At 39.1% G+C, this 15,049-nt stretch overlaps 1 protein-coding gene across 1 annotated transcript in view; it reads right to left on the bottom strand.

Moving 5' to 3' along the window:
• The window catches only part of BPGM (bisphosphoglycerate mutase), a 124,279-nt gene that overhangs the window by 42,982 nt on the left and 66,248 nt on the right, over positions 1–15,049 (bottom strand). Inside the window, exon 2 of the mRNA XM_055335559.1 lies at positions 8,215–8,318. The gene's annotated coding sequence lies outside the window, so the exon portion shown is untranslated. The remainder of the gene's footprint in view (positions 1–8,214; positions 8,319–15,049) is intronic.

A 15,049-nucleotide genomic window follows, 5' to 3' on the forward strand; every position in this document is an offset into this window, starting at 1 on the left:
CACATGTGTAAATGATTGGCTGATATGACCCCTCATCGTCCGCCAACCTCACAGATAAATCTAGATATTGTGTATATGTGTGTGTATATATAAATATATATTTCAAATTTCAGCTTTGCTGGTAGTACATTACTGGGAACCTCTTGGAATACTAAATGGCTTGAATTATTTGTGTGAGAAAGGATCTTCCTACTATAGTAGAAGAATTCCAAAATGAAAAAAAAAAAAGACATGAAAGATCACCAAATATGTCTAATTTAAGGATTCGGTCCCTATACTGTGATTTTCTCTTTGTTCCTGTTCTTTGCTTACAATAATCATCACTGCATTTTGACTGCACTTCAAGTAGGCTGCTTCTTCAGCCTCTGACTTCTCTGATTACTGGCTCTTGATCTTTTGCTTTTTTTAAAAAAAAATTATTTATTCATGAGATAGAGAGGCAAAGACATAGACAGAGGGAAAAGCAGGCTTCTCACAGTGAGCCTGATGCAGGACTTGATCCCCAAACCCAGGATCATGCCCTGAGCCGAAGGCAGACGGCCTACCGCTGAGCTACCCAAGCATCCCTTGATCTCTTGCTTTTTAAAACTTTTGTTCTATTAATAAACTTCATTAATGGATCACTTTTTAGATATTCTAGTATTCAGTACAATTGTACCCTTTAATTTCTGAAATAAAACCTATTTTGGCAGAGTGTATTTTTATAGATATGCTGTTAGAATTGTTACTTTATGATTTTTTTTTTTTTGAGAGGCTGGTTTTCAGTTTTGAATGATTCTTGGCACTGTTTTGGTCCTGGGTTATTCTAACCTTATAAGATAAATTGGGAAAATTCCTTTTTTCCTGATACTTTGGGAAAATGGAAATGTCATAGATAATACCTGCACTCTGAATGTTTCCTGGAGTTCTTTTGGTAAATCATACTAACTCGGGGACTTTCCAGAAGGTAGACATTTTTACCTGCTTCTTACTCTCTCAACTCCACATCCCACCCCTGGCACTACTCGGTTTATGTACATTTTTCTCTTCTTTAGCCACTTTTGGTAATTTGTATTTTTTATATAGTCATCTATTTCATCTAGATTCTCCAGTATATGGTAAAATTTTATATAGTGCTCTCACAAATTTCAAATATCTTTTTTTTTTACTATACTAATAGTCCTTTTCTTATTCAAGTTGCCATCATTTCTCTTTGACTGCAGTGCTTCCTGACTAGTCTCCCATATCCACTTTAACCACCCTCTATGTGTGTCTTTTATCATTTCCCGCTATACCTATCAATGGGCCAAAAGAGCTATAAGACCTTAAATGACAAGTGACATTCACCAGAGAAGGCTATTTAAGTAGTGAAACATGTATAGTGTCTTCTTAGTCGGTCTGTTCCTAATCTCAGCTGTGAGCTAGGGGACAGAGTCATGTGCCATTCTTAGGTATGCAGGGCTGTCACTGTATGTATTGTCTCTATTTCTCCTCCGTAATTGTATGTTTACACACACCTGTCCTTCACAGTTCCCTGCTCTACCCAGCCTAGCTACATTTATCCTATACACTCTGTCTACATAGCTCACCTCTGTTACTGGGGAAGGTAATTCCTGTGTATGTTATCCTGGATTCCCAGGATTATAGGAACAGCTGCAGCACCTGATGACCAAATGGGGATCTATTAATGCTACAGGTTCAACTCTGTAGCCACCTTACACTAAACAAATCACTAAAGAAATTCCAATTCAGTTCTGCTCAGCCTCACCCTGAAGGGAGGTAGAAAAGTATACCAAGTTAATGTGCATTAGTCTTTACCCCTTTAAAATCTACCCCAAAATCCACTAAGCATATACATCTGGAATTTCAAATCTCACCCTGCCCCCCTTCACACATGTACTTTTCTTCCTTTCCCTCTTAACCTCATTCATCATACATTTTCTGTTTATAGCTCTGGGACACCTTGACTCTGACACACAAATCAGCTTTTTCCCGAGCTCTAACTAGAACTGTGTTTCTCGTTTACTCTTGGGCAGTATCCATCCTTATCGACTGAAGTTAGGAGTTGAATTATCACCAAAATAAAAGAAAAAGAAAGACAAAAGAAGAGATTTTTGTTATTACAGCACAAATTATTTTTGTAATCCACAACAGAGGATTTATATTCATCAAAAATATGTGCTTCTTTCAGCAAACAAGGTTATGTATGAAGTCATCAGTTCTGTAAAAGGCGAGGAAGAAAACAACTAGTTCAAAGAGAGCATTTTTCCCTCCTTTTTGGTATGCAATGTCACATACTTGAACAATTCGTATCAAATCAATTCAATGGTAGAATGTGGTGCAATACATGAGCATGACTTGTCATCAGGAGTCTTTGGGTCTACTCCCACGATTCATTATAGTAGCTGTGTGACCTTGGGATAAATTGCTTAAAACTATAATCTGAGTCATTTGTCTGTAAATTTAAGATGTTATTTAACTATGTGACCTTTAAAATTATGAACTTTCTGTGAAGTGGAGAGTGAAACTTCCCTTAAGCCAGAGTCTTTAAAGGGGGGCTAGAGTGCTCCCAGATCAATCTCCTCCCGGCCCTAGATCTATGAAGAAACAAATTCAAATCCCCAGTTGAAGCCTTCAGATTTGTTAAAATTAAATACATTCAAATATAATAAGAAATTAACATGAATGTTAATGAAAGTCAGGGGAAGACAAGAACAACACATTGAGGTTCTTGGGAATTTATAGATATTGAAATCATCAAATAGTATAAAATAATTATGGGTCAAGTGTTTTAAGAAATTAAAGATTCTACAAAAAAAAGAAATTAAAGATGGAATAATAACTGGAAAAGGGTCAAAATACAAATCTAATGAAAATACCAGGCACATTTGAAAAAAAAACAACATTTATAAATAACATATAATTATTAAAACTAATAGCTTTAGTTTAGTTAATAGTTAATAGTGGATGAGTTAAACAGCGGAATATATGCAGCTGAAGAGAGAGTTAAATCTGAAAGAAATACTCAGGCTATACTACATAGAGACAAGGCAGTAAATACAGAAGAGACGTTAAGCTATATGGAGGGCATAATGAATAATATATATAATTTGAGTTCCAGAAGGGGGAGATAGAAAAAAGGCAATATTTGAACATAGAAAGGCTAAGATCTTCCCCAGACTGACAAAAGGACATGAATCCACAGATAGAGGAAACAAGAGTCCAAATAGATAAATAAAAGGAAAGTCACACTCAGATGTATGATCGTAAAACCAAAGAATAGCAAAGACAAAGAGCAGATCTTAAAAATAGGCAGAGGGGAAAAAAAAGTAAATAATTTACAAAGGAGGACAAGTAGGTATCAGTTTCTCAGTAGCAACAATGGAAACCAGAACACAGTGGAATATCGTCAGCGTTCTGAAGAGAAAATGATGGTCAAGTTAGATTCATGGAGTTAACAAAACTATTTTTCAAGGACAAAGGCAGTAAAGACACTTTCAGATAAAGATAGATTGCATTTTCAACCAAGAAACCTCATGTAAAGGTATTTTTAAAGAACGTTCTTTTTGACGTCTGGGTGACACAGTTAAGTATCTGACTCTTGGTTTTGGCTGAGATCATGATCTCAGGGTCTGGAGATCAGCTCCACGCTCAGCATGGGGTCTGCTTAAGGCTCTCTTTCCATATCCTTCTGCCCGTCCCCACTGCTCTCTCTCAAATAATAAATCTTTAAAAAAAAAAAAAAAGAATGTACCTTAAAAAGAAAAATGGTTCTAGAAACAAGTTCAGGATAATACCCTTGGAAGAAATCATAGGGGTAAGTTTCCATGATTGTGGATTTGGGGATGGTTTCTTAGATACAGCACAAAGAGCACAAGCAACGAACAAACAAACAAAAATACTGGACTTTAAAATTGAAGATTTTTGTGCTTCATAGGACATGATCAAAAATTGAAAGAACCAAAAAAAAGGGGGGGGAGATCCTACAGAATGGAAGCTATTATTTGTAAATCATATAAATTTTGTGTCTAGTATTCAGAATTTAGAAATTATACAACTCAACAATGAAAAGACAACCCAGTTAAAAAATGGAGACAAAGAATTGAATAGACATTTTCCAAAGAAGATACACAAATGGCCAACAAACACGTGAAAAGATGTTCAACATCATTAGTCATTAGAGAAATGCAGATCAAAACTGCAGTGAGATGCCCACTTCGTGCTTAGTGGGATGGCTATAATTTTTTTTTAATGGAAAATAACAAGTGTTGGGAAGAAGGTAGAGAAATTAGAACCCTTGCATATTGCTTGTGGGAATTTTAAATGGTGCAGCTGCTATGGAAAAAAAATTGGTGGTTCCTTCAAAAGTTAAACATAGCATTATCATATGAAACAGCAAATTCACTTCTAATTATATCCTCCCCTAAATTGAAAAAAGGTATTCAAACAGATACTTGTACACAAATGTTCATAGTGATACTATTCACAATAACCACATTATGCTGAGTGAAAGAAGCCAGGCACAGAAGGTCACATATTGTATGATTCCATTCGAAATATCCAGAATAGGCAGATCCAAAGAGACAGAAGATTACTGGTTGCCATTGGCTGGGGAGAGGAAGGAATGCAAAGTGACTGCTTAATTGGCATGGAGTTTCCTTTTGGGATAATAAAAATGTTCTGGAACCAGATAGAAGTGATGGTTGCACAACATCATATATGTACTGTCACCCAATTATATGCATTTAAATGGCTAACATTATGAATTTTAAGTTATGAATTTTGCCACAATACAAAACAGTTCAAGGGAGCCTTGTGGCTCAGCCATTTAAGCATCCAGCTCTGGATTTCAGATCAGGTCATGATCTCAGAGTTGTGGGATCAAGCCCAGCATCAGGCTCCACATGGGGCATGGAGCATACTTAAGATTCTCTCTTCCTCTCCCGCTGCCCCTGCCCCTATGCTGCCCACATTCATACACTCTCTCTCTCTCCCCCTTCCCTAAGAAAGAAAAAATTTTTTTTCACAGATGCATAGAAATTAAAAAACATGTAGGTAAGTCCAGACATTGTACAATATAAGTGATAATGATAATGTCTCATTTGTGTGGTTCTAAAAATGAGCATTAAAGTAGTAGACAAGAAACATGTAGGTTGAGAAAAAAGTAATCAGAGCATTAAAGTCCTCACAAGACCCTGTGAGAGTCATTCACTCTCAAGTGTTTTTGACCGTGATTGACAGTAATGAATGTTTTATAGTCACCCAGTGTACACACATATGTATCTGACTGAAACAAAAATTTCACAAAATAGTCCTTCCCTAACTATATATGTTGTACACCATTTTCTAATCTAGTTAATTTCATTTTTAAAAATGCTAATTGTGTCCCATTAAGTTGACTCCATCAACCACTAATGGATTGTAACATGCTACTTTAAAACACAACAAAACAAACTGGTATCAAGAGTATGATGGCACCCAAGTAACGATGTGGGCGAGAAAAAAAATAGAGAAAAAAGTCTTGAGTTGTTCATTATCTACTCTGATACTGGGTCGGGAAGCATAGGCAAGCGGTGAATTGGCAGTATTTTCCACAATCTTGAAGATGTCATCATGTTCCAATATGGTAATCTCCATGGGGCAAAAGTATATTTCTACTAATGCACTGGAAACATTTTGAACAATTCTGAATTTGTATAACATTGTGTAAATTGTCAAGATAAAGTTCTCTGGAGTATTCAATATCGATGCAGCTAATAGAATTTTTTTTAAGATTTTATTTATTCATTCATGAGAGACAGAGAGCGAGAGAGGCAGAGACACAGGCAATCTGTGATTCACTCTAACAAGTCTATACAAAACCTTGAGTGCTCTCTCTCTCTCTCTCTCAATCTCTCTCTCTCTCTCTCTCTCTCTCTCACTCTCTCTCTCACACACACACACACACACACACACACACACACACACACAACTGTATTGCATTAAGATGAAGGAAATTTGGGGCGGCCCCGGGTGGCTCAGCGGTTTAGCGCCACCTTCAGCCCAGGGCCTGATCCTGGAGACCCGGGAAAGAGTCCTAGGTCTGGCTCCCTGCATGGAGCCTGCTGCTCCCTCTGCCTGTGTGTCTCTGCCTCTCTCTCTCTCTGTCTCTCATGAATAAATAAATAAAATCTTAAAAAAAAAAAAAAAGATGAAGGAAATTTAACATCGACCCTTATGAAACATTCACAACATTGGCATTAATCTATTTTAAAGTAGGAAGTGACTTTCATCACTGATGATTTATTGGGCATACTATATATTTTCAGACATGATTTTTTATTTATAAGACATTGATGACTTTTAAAATTAGATTTTGATTTGGTGTGGTGTATTTTAGTTACTGCAACTTCAGAAGCTTTACCAGGTTAAGAAAGGGGATTATGCTGGTCTGAGCCTGTACCAGCAAATATGTCCATATTCCATGGTAGCTAAATGGCTCCTGTTTAAATTCTTGTTCCAACTGCTGCAAAGTACCTTAAGGAACAATGTTTGGTAAGGTATGTTTACACAAGAGATACAAATGTCTGTTTTTCCACCATAGCTTTTTGTTCATGTTAGCTTATCGTTGAAACCGTCCATGTTCTCAAGTGAGATGTGACTAAGAGATTTGGTATCTTTAGTCCACCATTGTCTGGAAGATTTGTACTAGATGAAAGAGTAGAAAAGACACTCTCCACTTCAGCCATCCTGCACTATTTTCAGGTGCCTAAAAGCCTTTTGATGATCTTGCTTACTGGGTTTTTAACATTGTATGAGTGCCTGTGTGTGTGTAGAAAATTTCAAACGCAAACAGAATAGTGTAATGAGCCCCACTTTATTCATCACTCAACTTCAAGTATGAATATCCTACCATTCTTGTTTTATTTATACGACCCACTCCCTAGCCCCTCCATTTGATTATTATTATTTTTTAGAGTTTTTATGGTAAAATTTACATACACTGAAATGCACAATTAATTCAACAGTTTTGACAACTAGATACACCTGTGCCCTTACCAGAGTTCCATCTCTTGAAAGAGTCTTCCTTCATCCCGAGGTAACTCCTCAAGTCCCCCAAAAGCATCCAGTGCTTTTTCTCACCTTAGGTGGGTTTTGCTTATTCTAGAACTTCATATAAGTGGAAACATACAGTATTTCTAAACCCTTTTGTGTCTGGCTTCTTTTCTCAGCATTAAGTTTGTGAGATTCAGTCATTTCATTGCAGGGATCAGTACACTAATGCATCCTTTTTATTACTGAGTGGTAAAATAATACCACAACTTGTTTGCCCATCCTCATGTTGATGGACATTTGGGTTGTTTTCAGTTTGGGGCTATTTTGAGTAAAACTGCTATGAACATTCTTTATATCCTTTTGTGAAGGATATATTCCCACTTATCTTGGACAGTGACCTAGATCTACAGCTGCTGGACTATAAGGTAGGTATATGTTTAACTTTATAAGAGGCTACCCCACCCTGTACCACACTTTTACACTCCCATCAGCAGTATATATGAGTTCTAATTGCTCTGCCTCCTCATCAACACTTGGGATTTGTCAGTCTTAAATTTTAGCTACTCAGGCAGCCGGGTGGCTCAGTGGTTTAGCACCGCCTTCAGCCCAGGGTCGAGTCCCACGTTGGGCTCCCTGCATGGAGCCTGCTTCTCCCCCTACCTGTGTCTCTGCCTCTCTCTCTCTCTCTCTCTCACTCATGAATAAACAAAATCTAAAAAAAAATTTTTTTAGCTACTCTAGTGGATGTAAAGTAGTATCTCAATTTAGTGTTAATTTGCATTTCTGTAATGACTAAAGATATTGAGCGTGTTTTCATGAGCTTATCCCTTTGGCCTAATGTATTTTTCACACGTGGTTCCCTTGTCCAGAACACTTACTATCTACCACCCTTTTCTAGTTAGCTACTTACACCTTATCTAGTCCTCACCTTATTGAAAGGAATCCTTCCTCCCAAAAAGTTAGGAGTTGAGGAAATCAGCCTGAAAGCTCTATGAGAAACAGTTTTCCAGAATCAGCATCAGCCACTGTCTTTTCGCAGTGCCCTTGAAACTTAAGGCAGGGAAAACTCTTTTCCTTTACCCTCCTCCAATTCCCAATTTTGGAAATAAAAACAGCCCAAGTCGTATTTGCTCATTCATTTTTATGTTACCGGGGTCAGAAGCTCGTAGGGCTGGGACTCCTGTGGAGACAGGGGCTTACCATAAAATCTAAAAGGGAGTACCACGTGGAAATCTTCTTGAAGAACAGTAAGCACCTCAGCTTCAGTATTTCCCTTTGAAGGGATAATCCTGTGGCTTTCAAGCCTGTAGAGAAATAGGGTGATTACAGTTTACAGCATGAGAAAGAAATACTTCTGGACACCTGGGTGGCTCCATGGTTGAGCTTCTGCCTTTGGCTCAGGTGGTGGTCCTGGGATCGAGTCCCACAGCGGGCTCTCTGAAGGGAGCCTGCTTCTCCCTCTGCCTATGTTTCTGTGTCTCTCATGAATAAATAAATAAAATATGAACATATAAACATAAACATAATAAAACAATAAAATGTAAACAACCTAATAATATATAGAAGTATATAATTTCTTTGGAATATAGACTCTCAAGTTACCATTGACTAGAAAAGCATCGCATTCTCTTGCTGTGTTCTGTAAAGCTTCTTCCTTGACCTGCTCCCAATGTCTGCTGAGAAGATAAGCAAAAAATGTTCTCAGGCTTCCTTTAGTCTGACCTCCAGGGATTGCCTGGGGGTCGAGGAGGATCCTGTGTGGGAAGAGATTAGGACTGCTATCAGAAGGGTTACAGTTTATGCTTCTCCTATCTTTCCACCCTCGGTTGCTGGCCTTTTGGTTTCCTCCCATTAAAAAGAAGCTTTAGTAGTGTGTTTATAAACAGTTATGCCTCTGAGTAGGTGCTTTTGGCACACCATTTATATCCCCTGGTCACTCAGCATCCCTATGCATGCTGATAAGCTTTCTGCTGCCAATATCTGCATCCCTTAGCTCTCCCCACAGGAGCATTCTTGGTGCCCGGCGGGCTGGAAGTGGGAACAGCCTCAAACTCATGACAGGTGGGAGCTAGTGGCTAAGCCCTCCATCTTTCTTATCCTTTGGGTGAGACAACTCTCGGGTCTGCTCTACACCACTTCCCAGAGTAGCACAGTGGAAATGAGCCCAAGTTCCCCACAGGTATAACATACTCATAAATTCATCTACTGGCTTCCTTCCCTTCCCTGGCTCACTGTCCCCTCTCCCACCGTTTCCTGAGATAGTCTTCCAAATAAACTCCTAACCTTGGTCCTAGTCTCAGGGCCTGTTCTGGAGAAACCCAGTGTAGGCTAGCTTAATAATACCAAGCAAACTCACTAATAAAATATTGGTATAAACATATTGTTAGTAAAGCTTCTAATACTTTAAATAGTTCAGATCCAGCATTCCTAAAGACCTAGAATTCATTTCATTAAATTTACCTAGCATTATCTCCAAAATGTTATTGAGAATTCTTCTGAGGTAAAGATCTAGTTTAAGGAGTAATCTCAAAACCAGGATGTGTGTCTCACATATTTGAGTTTAGATGAAGAGTCAGCGAATCGATTTTTCAAAGCCAATTGGTAATAATGTATACTATTGTTTCCCAGCATATTAAAATACTTCTGTGTATAATAAAAGATATCCTCAACATGTTGATATTTTGATTTTACTCACTTTAGCCCATTTTTTGGAAACAAAAATGGGAAGGAAGTGTAATTTTGCTGAAGAAAGATCGCTGATGCTGGTGTATAGGTGTGCATGTATATGGACGCAGGAGTCCTCAGCATCCCTTGCCCCCCACATACCCACCTAAAATATTTTGGCAAGCTTGGGCTTATGGATGTGTCATGAGTTAAGTTTAGTAAATAACTCCACATAACATTTTTATAGGTCAAGAAAACACAAGAGTAGCACAAAATTAAAACTGTGTCAGAGTTTCATGGCACAAGGTATTAGATATCTTCTGGCACCAAATATGCTTTGCTTCATTATCCATTAAAATATTTCATCTTAAATCCCAATTCCAAATCCATAAATTCAGGCCTAAGCTTAGTGCCATATCCCCTCCTCAAAATAATTATCTTCCAGATGCTTTAATACTAATTTCACTGATGCCTTCTAGTGCCATATGCTTATCTCATGATGCCTTTAGAGAAATTATTGATATCAGCATAACACAGTGCAATGAAACCTACTGGTCCGATCACAGATTATTTAATTCTCCATATTTTTTGCTAATAAATTAAGAATGAAAGACTGTACAGTTTTCCTAACCAATATCCTTATAAACATAACCCCCTTCTTGCCCTCCCTCCACACCATGTTTTCTTCCTGAGGAAACCGGGTCTAGATTTAACAAACATCTGCAGTGATACTGTGTTTCATTGTGCTTCATAGATACTTCATTTTTTACAAATAGAAGGTTTGTGGCAACCCCTCAAACAAGTTTATCAGCACCATTTTCCCAGTGTTTGTTCATTTTGGGGTCTCTGGCTCACATTTTTATAATCCTTTGCAATATTTCAAACTTTTTCATTATTATATTTGAATTGCTGCAGTCTCATGGTAAAACTAACAGAGGAGTTGCTTCTCATGGGTGAGCAAAGAAAGTGGTTTCTTGAGATGGAATTTGCTTCTGATGAAGATGCTGTGAAGACTGTTGAAATGACAACCAGATTTAGAATATTACATAAACTTTGATAAAGCAGTGGCAGAATTACAGAGGCTTGACTCCAATTTTGAAAGAAAAGTTCTGTGGTGGGTAAAATCATATCGAACAGCATCACATGCTACAGAGAAATCATTTGTAAAAGGAAGAGGTCGTTGATATGGTAGAATTTATTTTGAGAAATTACCACAGCCTCCCCAACCTCCAGCAAGCACCATTCTGATCATTGAGCTGCCATCAACACTGAGAGGCAAGACCCTCCACCATCAAAAAGATAACTCACTGAAAACTCAGATGATCAGTAGCACTTTTTATCAATAAAGTGTTTTTAATTAAAGTATGTACATTTTTTTTTAGATAATGCTATTACATACACTTAATAGATTAGGGGTAAACATAACTTATATGCACTAGGAAAATTCATTTAACTCACAGTATTGCAATATTCCCTTTATTGTGATGGTCTGGAACTGAATCCACAATATCTCTGAGATATGCCTGTATTCTGATTATTCTTTGATTCTCCCCAGATCAGTTCTGTTTCCCTCTGCTGTGTTCTTTGCCCTGGGAAGCTGACCTCAATGGACTATGTCACTGCCTAGCAAGTAGGAGTCACCAGCAGGAGGTCAGAGTGTGGGAGGAGAGAGATGCCAGGGCATTTATTCCCTCCCACCCACTCTACTTCACTGTGTTTTTCTCTATGGCCTTATCACCAAACTACAGCTACCATCTGAGAGTCCCTCTGACTTTAGCTCTTAACTGGGCTCTGATAACAGGGTGGTCTCCCCCCGCTGTTCAGGCTGAGGATTGCAACTGCTCCCCACTGATGGTAGTCTCTGATTCCTCCCTCCTGGGCTCCTCTAACCCTACACATATCTCTGTAAATAGTTCCTTTATTAAACAGCCTCTACATGGGGCGCCTGGGTGGCTCAGTCATTTAAGCGTCTGCCTTCCGCTGGGGTCATGACCCCAGGGTCTTGAGATGGAGCCCCACTTCGGGCTCCCTGCTCAATGGGGAGTTGGCTTCTACCTCTCCCTCCCTTTGCCCTTCCAACACCTGCTCATGCTCACGTGCTTTCTCTCCCTCTTTCTCTTGTGTGTGTGCAGCTGTCTCCCTCTCTCAAATAAACCTTTAAAAAAAAAAAACTTTACAAACAAAGCTGAGTGTACTCTCTGTGACTTGCTGAGTCCCTGACTGATATAGCCCACAACCTTCAAGTTTTGGGCAATCCATGGCACAGTGATAGATTTAGGAATTACAGATTCCTCTGAGCCTGGAATCAAGTAAGTACCTGTGCACATAGAGACATCACATTTCCCTGGAGCACTCACAATACTTAGCAGGAAACACCATGTCAGAAATGAGAAAAAAAATATATTAGCATTTGTCTGAAGGATACCATGCCATTTGATCTAGAAGCCCACATGAAAGTATTATATCTGTATCTCTAAGTGTCAAGAATGGTATTTTCTGGGAACTGAAACAACTTTAGAAAACCTGGCTGTGAAATTATTGATATATACATCAGTCAACTATTGCAACAAAAACTCTGTTTGTTAAAGTTTGTTAAAACTTTCCCCAAAACCCAGTACCTTAAAATAACAATCACTCAATATCACATAGCTGCAGGTCAGCTGAGTGGCTGCTCTGTGTGTCTTCCCCCTCCTTGGACAATCACTCAATCTCACATAGCTGCAGGTCAGCTGGGAAGCTGCTCTGTGTCTTCCCCCTCCTTGGACAATCTTCGCCTTCCTTGGACAATCATTCAATCTCACGTAGCTGCAGGTCAGCTGGGCAACTGCTCTGTGTGTCTTCCCCCTCCTTAGACCAGTGCCTAGTCAAGACATGCTCTTCTCATGGTGATGACACAAGTACAGGAGGGTGAGCCCAACCACCCAAGCACATTTCAAGCCCCTGTTTGTGTCCCATCTGCCAAAGAAAGTCACATGGCCAAAGTGAAGTAAAGGAGTGGGAGAAGGATATTTCTTTCATGGAGATAAAAGAGGAAAAGAGTAAATATTGTTTACAGTAACTTACCACAGTGGATAAGCTACAGAAGGGTCATTCAAGGGCAGGCCACAGTTTGTTCAATTAAAAGGAGGACATTTTTTTAAATAAATTAATTTTTATTGGTGTTCAATTTACCAACATACAGAATAACACCCAGTGCTCATCCCATCAAGTGCCCCCCTCAGTGCCCGTCACCCATTCACCCCCACCCCCCACCCTCCTCCCCTTCCACCACCCCTAGTTCGTTTCCCAGAGTTAGGAGTCTTTATGTTCTGTCTCCCTTTCTGATATTTCCCACACATTTCTTCTCCCTTCCCTTAGATTCCCTTTCACTATTATTCATATTCCCCAAATGAATGAGAACATACACTGTTTGTCTTTCTCCGATTGACTTACTTCACTCAGCATAATACCAAAAGGAGGACATTTTTTTTTTTTTTCAGTTTTCCTCTCACTCAACACAGATGAACTAGAGTGACTTAAAACTGCCAGACTAGGGGTCCCTGGGTGGCTCAGTCAGTTAAGCATCTGCCTTTGGCTCAGGTCATGATCCTGGGTCCTGGGATGGAGGCCCACACTGAGCTCTCCACTCAGCAGAAAGTCTGCTTCTCCCTCTGCCTCTTTCCCTCCCCCTGCTTGTATATTCTTTCTCTTAAATACATACATACATACATACATACATATATACCAGGCTAAGTTTCTCAGTGTCCAGGAAGAGTTTCTTGATACAGAGATGATATTGCCCCCAGTAATAGAGGTATTCTTTTTTTTTATTTTATTTTTTTAATTTATGATAGTCACACAGAGAGAGAGAGAGGGAGGGAGAAAGAGAGGCAGAGACACAGGCAGATGGAGAAGCAGGCTCCATGCACCGGGAGCCCGATGTGGGATTCGACCCCAGGTCTCCGGGATCGCGCCATTGGCCAAAGGCAGGCGCTAAACCGCTGCGCCACCCAGGGATCTCTAATAGAGGTATTCTGATGTTTTAGATGTTACACAAATGCTATAAAGATTCCATTATCTGTTCATGACTAAACTGGGATTGCCAGAATCAGACCAGATCCAGCCTTGTCCATTTATTTTGCCCTGCAAAGTTCATATCCCCAAAGAATTACTTTCATGCTGAATTCTGACCACGGAATCAGCCTGTGAGTAATTCCACAGTCTAGATATCCAAAAACTAAGATCCAGACCACTTATTCCAAGTGGTACTCAAAACCAATAATCCTTTATCTGCATAGGGTTTCCTCAATTAATAACTGATTTGTACTTTAAGGTTTATTCAATTTGGAAGGGGTTAAAGGTCAAGAGTTCAATAGTTTTCACGAGTTTGGTACACACAAGTTCTTTCTTGCCCAAGAAGGGGAAGAAATGTTTCTCTTGTGTAACAAAAGCTCTTAATTATCTTGGTCATCTTTGGGAAAGAAAGAATTGTTTAAAATGGTGAATAGCAAAGACGATAGCTAGAAGATCAACCAGAAATCTCCATTATGCTCCAAGCAGTGTGTAAACCCAATGAGTGTCCATAAATGGTGGATTGATTTTAAAAAGAAAAAAAAAAAAACATTAGCTTGGGATTCTAGGTCTCAAGTGGCAGTAGAAGAATTGAGAGCAGGAGACACCAGTATGGCCTGCCATCATGACAACCTCTCCCCTTCCAACCCTGATGGTGGTACCAGGACTGAATTTAAGAATAAATTGGTTTGACTAGATGAAGAAGAAGGAAAATGTCCTGGGAGATAGACAAAGAGTGTGAGTAAAGTTTTGGAGTTATGAATGAATGTGCATGTATAGGGCTAGTGAGAAGACCACCTTGATCCAAATGCGGAAGTGATCACAAATTAGGTGAGATAGAGACGGTAGTCCCAGCATCTTCTTAGGCCTAGGGAGTTAAATGGTATGTGACAGATGTTAGAAGCTTGTCGGAATGTCTTGGTGGGAAGATTTTTAAGTACAAACCTCTTCAGTTGTCGCTACAGGCTGGTTTTCATTGTGACTCTTGGCCAGCTTTTGACTTGAGATAGTAATGATCAAGGCAGATGAAAGTGGAGATGACTCATGTATATTTTGACTCCTTTACAAATTTGATTTTAACCTGAATCATAGAAGGAGTCTGTAGCCTTTCCCCGTGGTTTTTGTTGGCAGCAGCTGTGCGTTCCCATGGGAACATACATACTTACCTACTCAAACCTTCCTCTCACTCTCTCAGTTCTGTTCACTTGGATGTTTCATCTTTTCTATGGAGCATTTTCACATATAAGCTTAAAGCACAGTCTATTTTTCTTCTACAACTGAGGATTCATCCTGGATTTTTCAAATACATAAAACTCCAGAT

This window comes from Nyctereutes procyonoides, unplaced genomic scaffold (genome assembly GCF_905146905.1).
Source record: "Nyctereutes procyonoides isolate TBG_1078 unplaced genomic scaffold, NYPRO_anot_genome, whole genome shotgun sequence".
In the NCBI taxonomy this organism is placed as follows: Eukaryota; Metazoa; Chordata; class Mammalia; order Carnivora; family Canidae; genus Nyctereutes; species Nyctereutes procyonoides.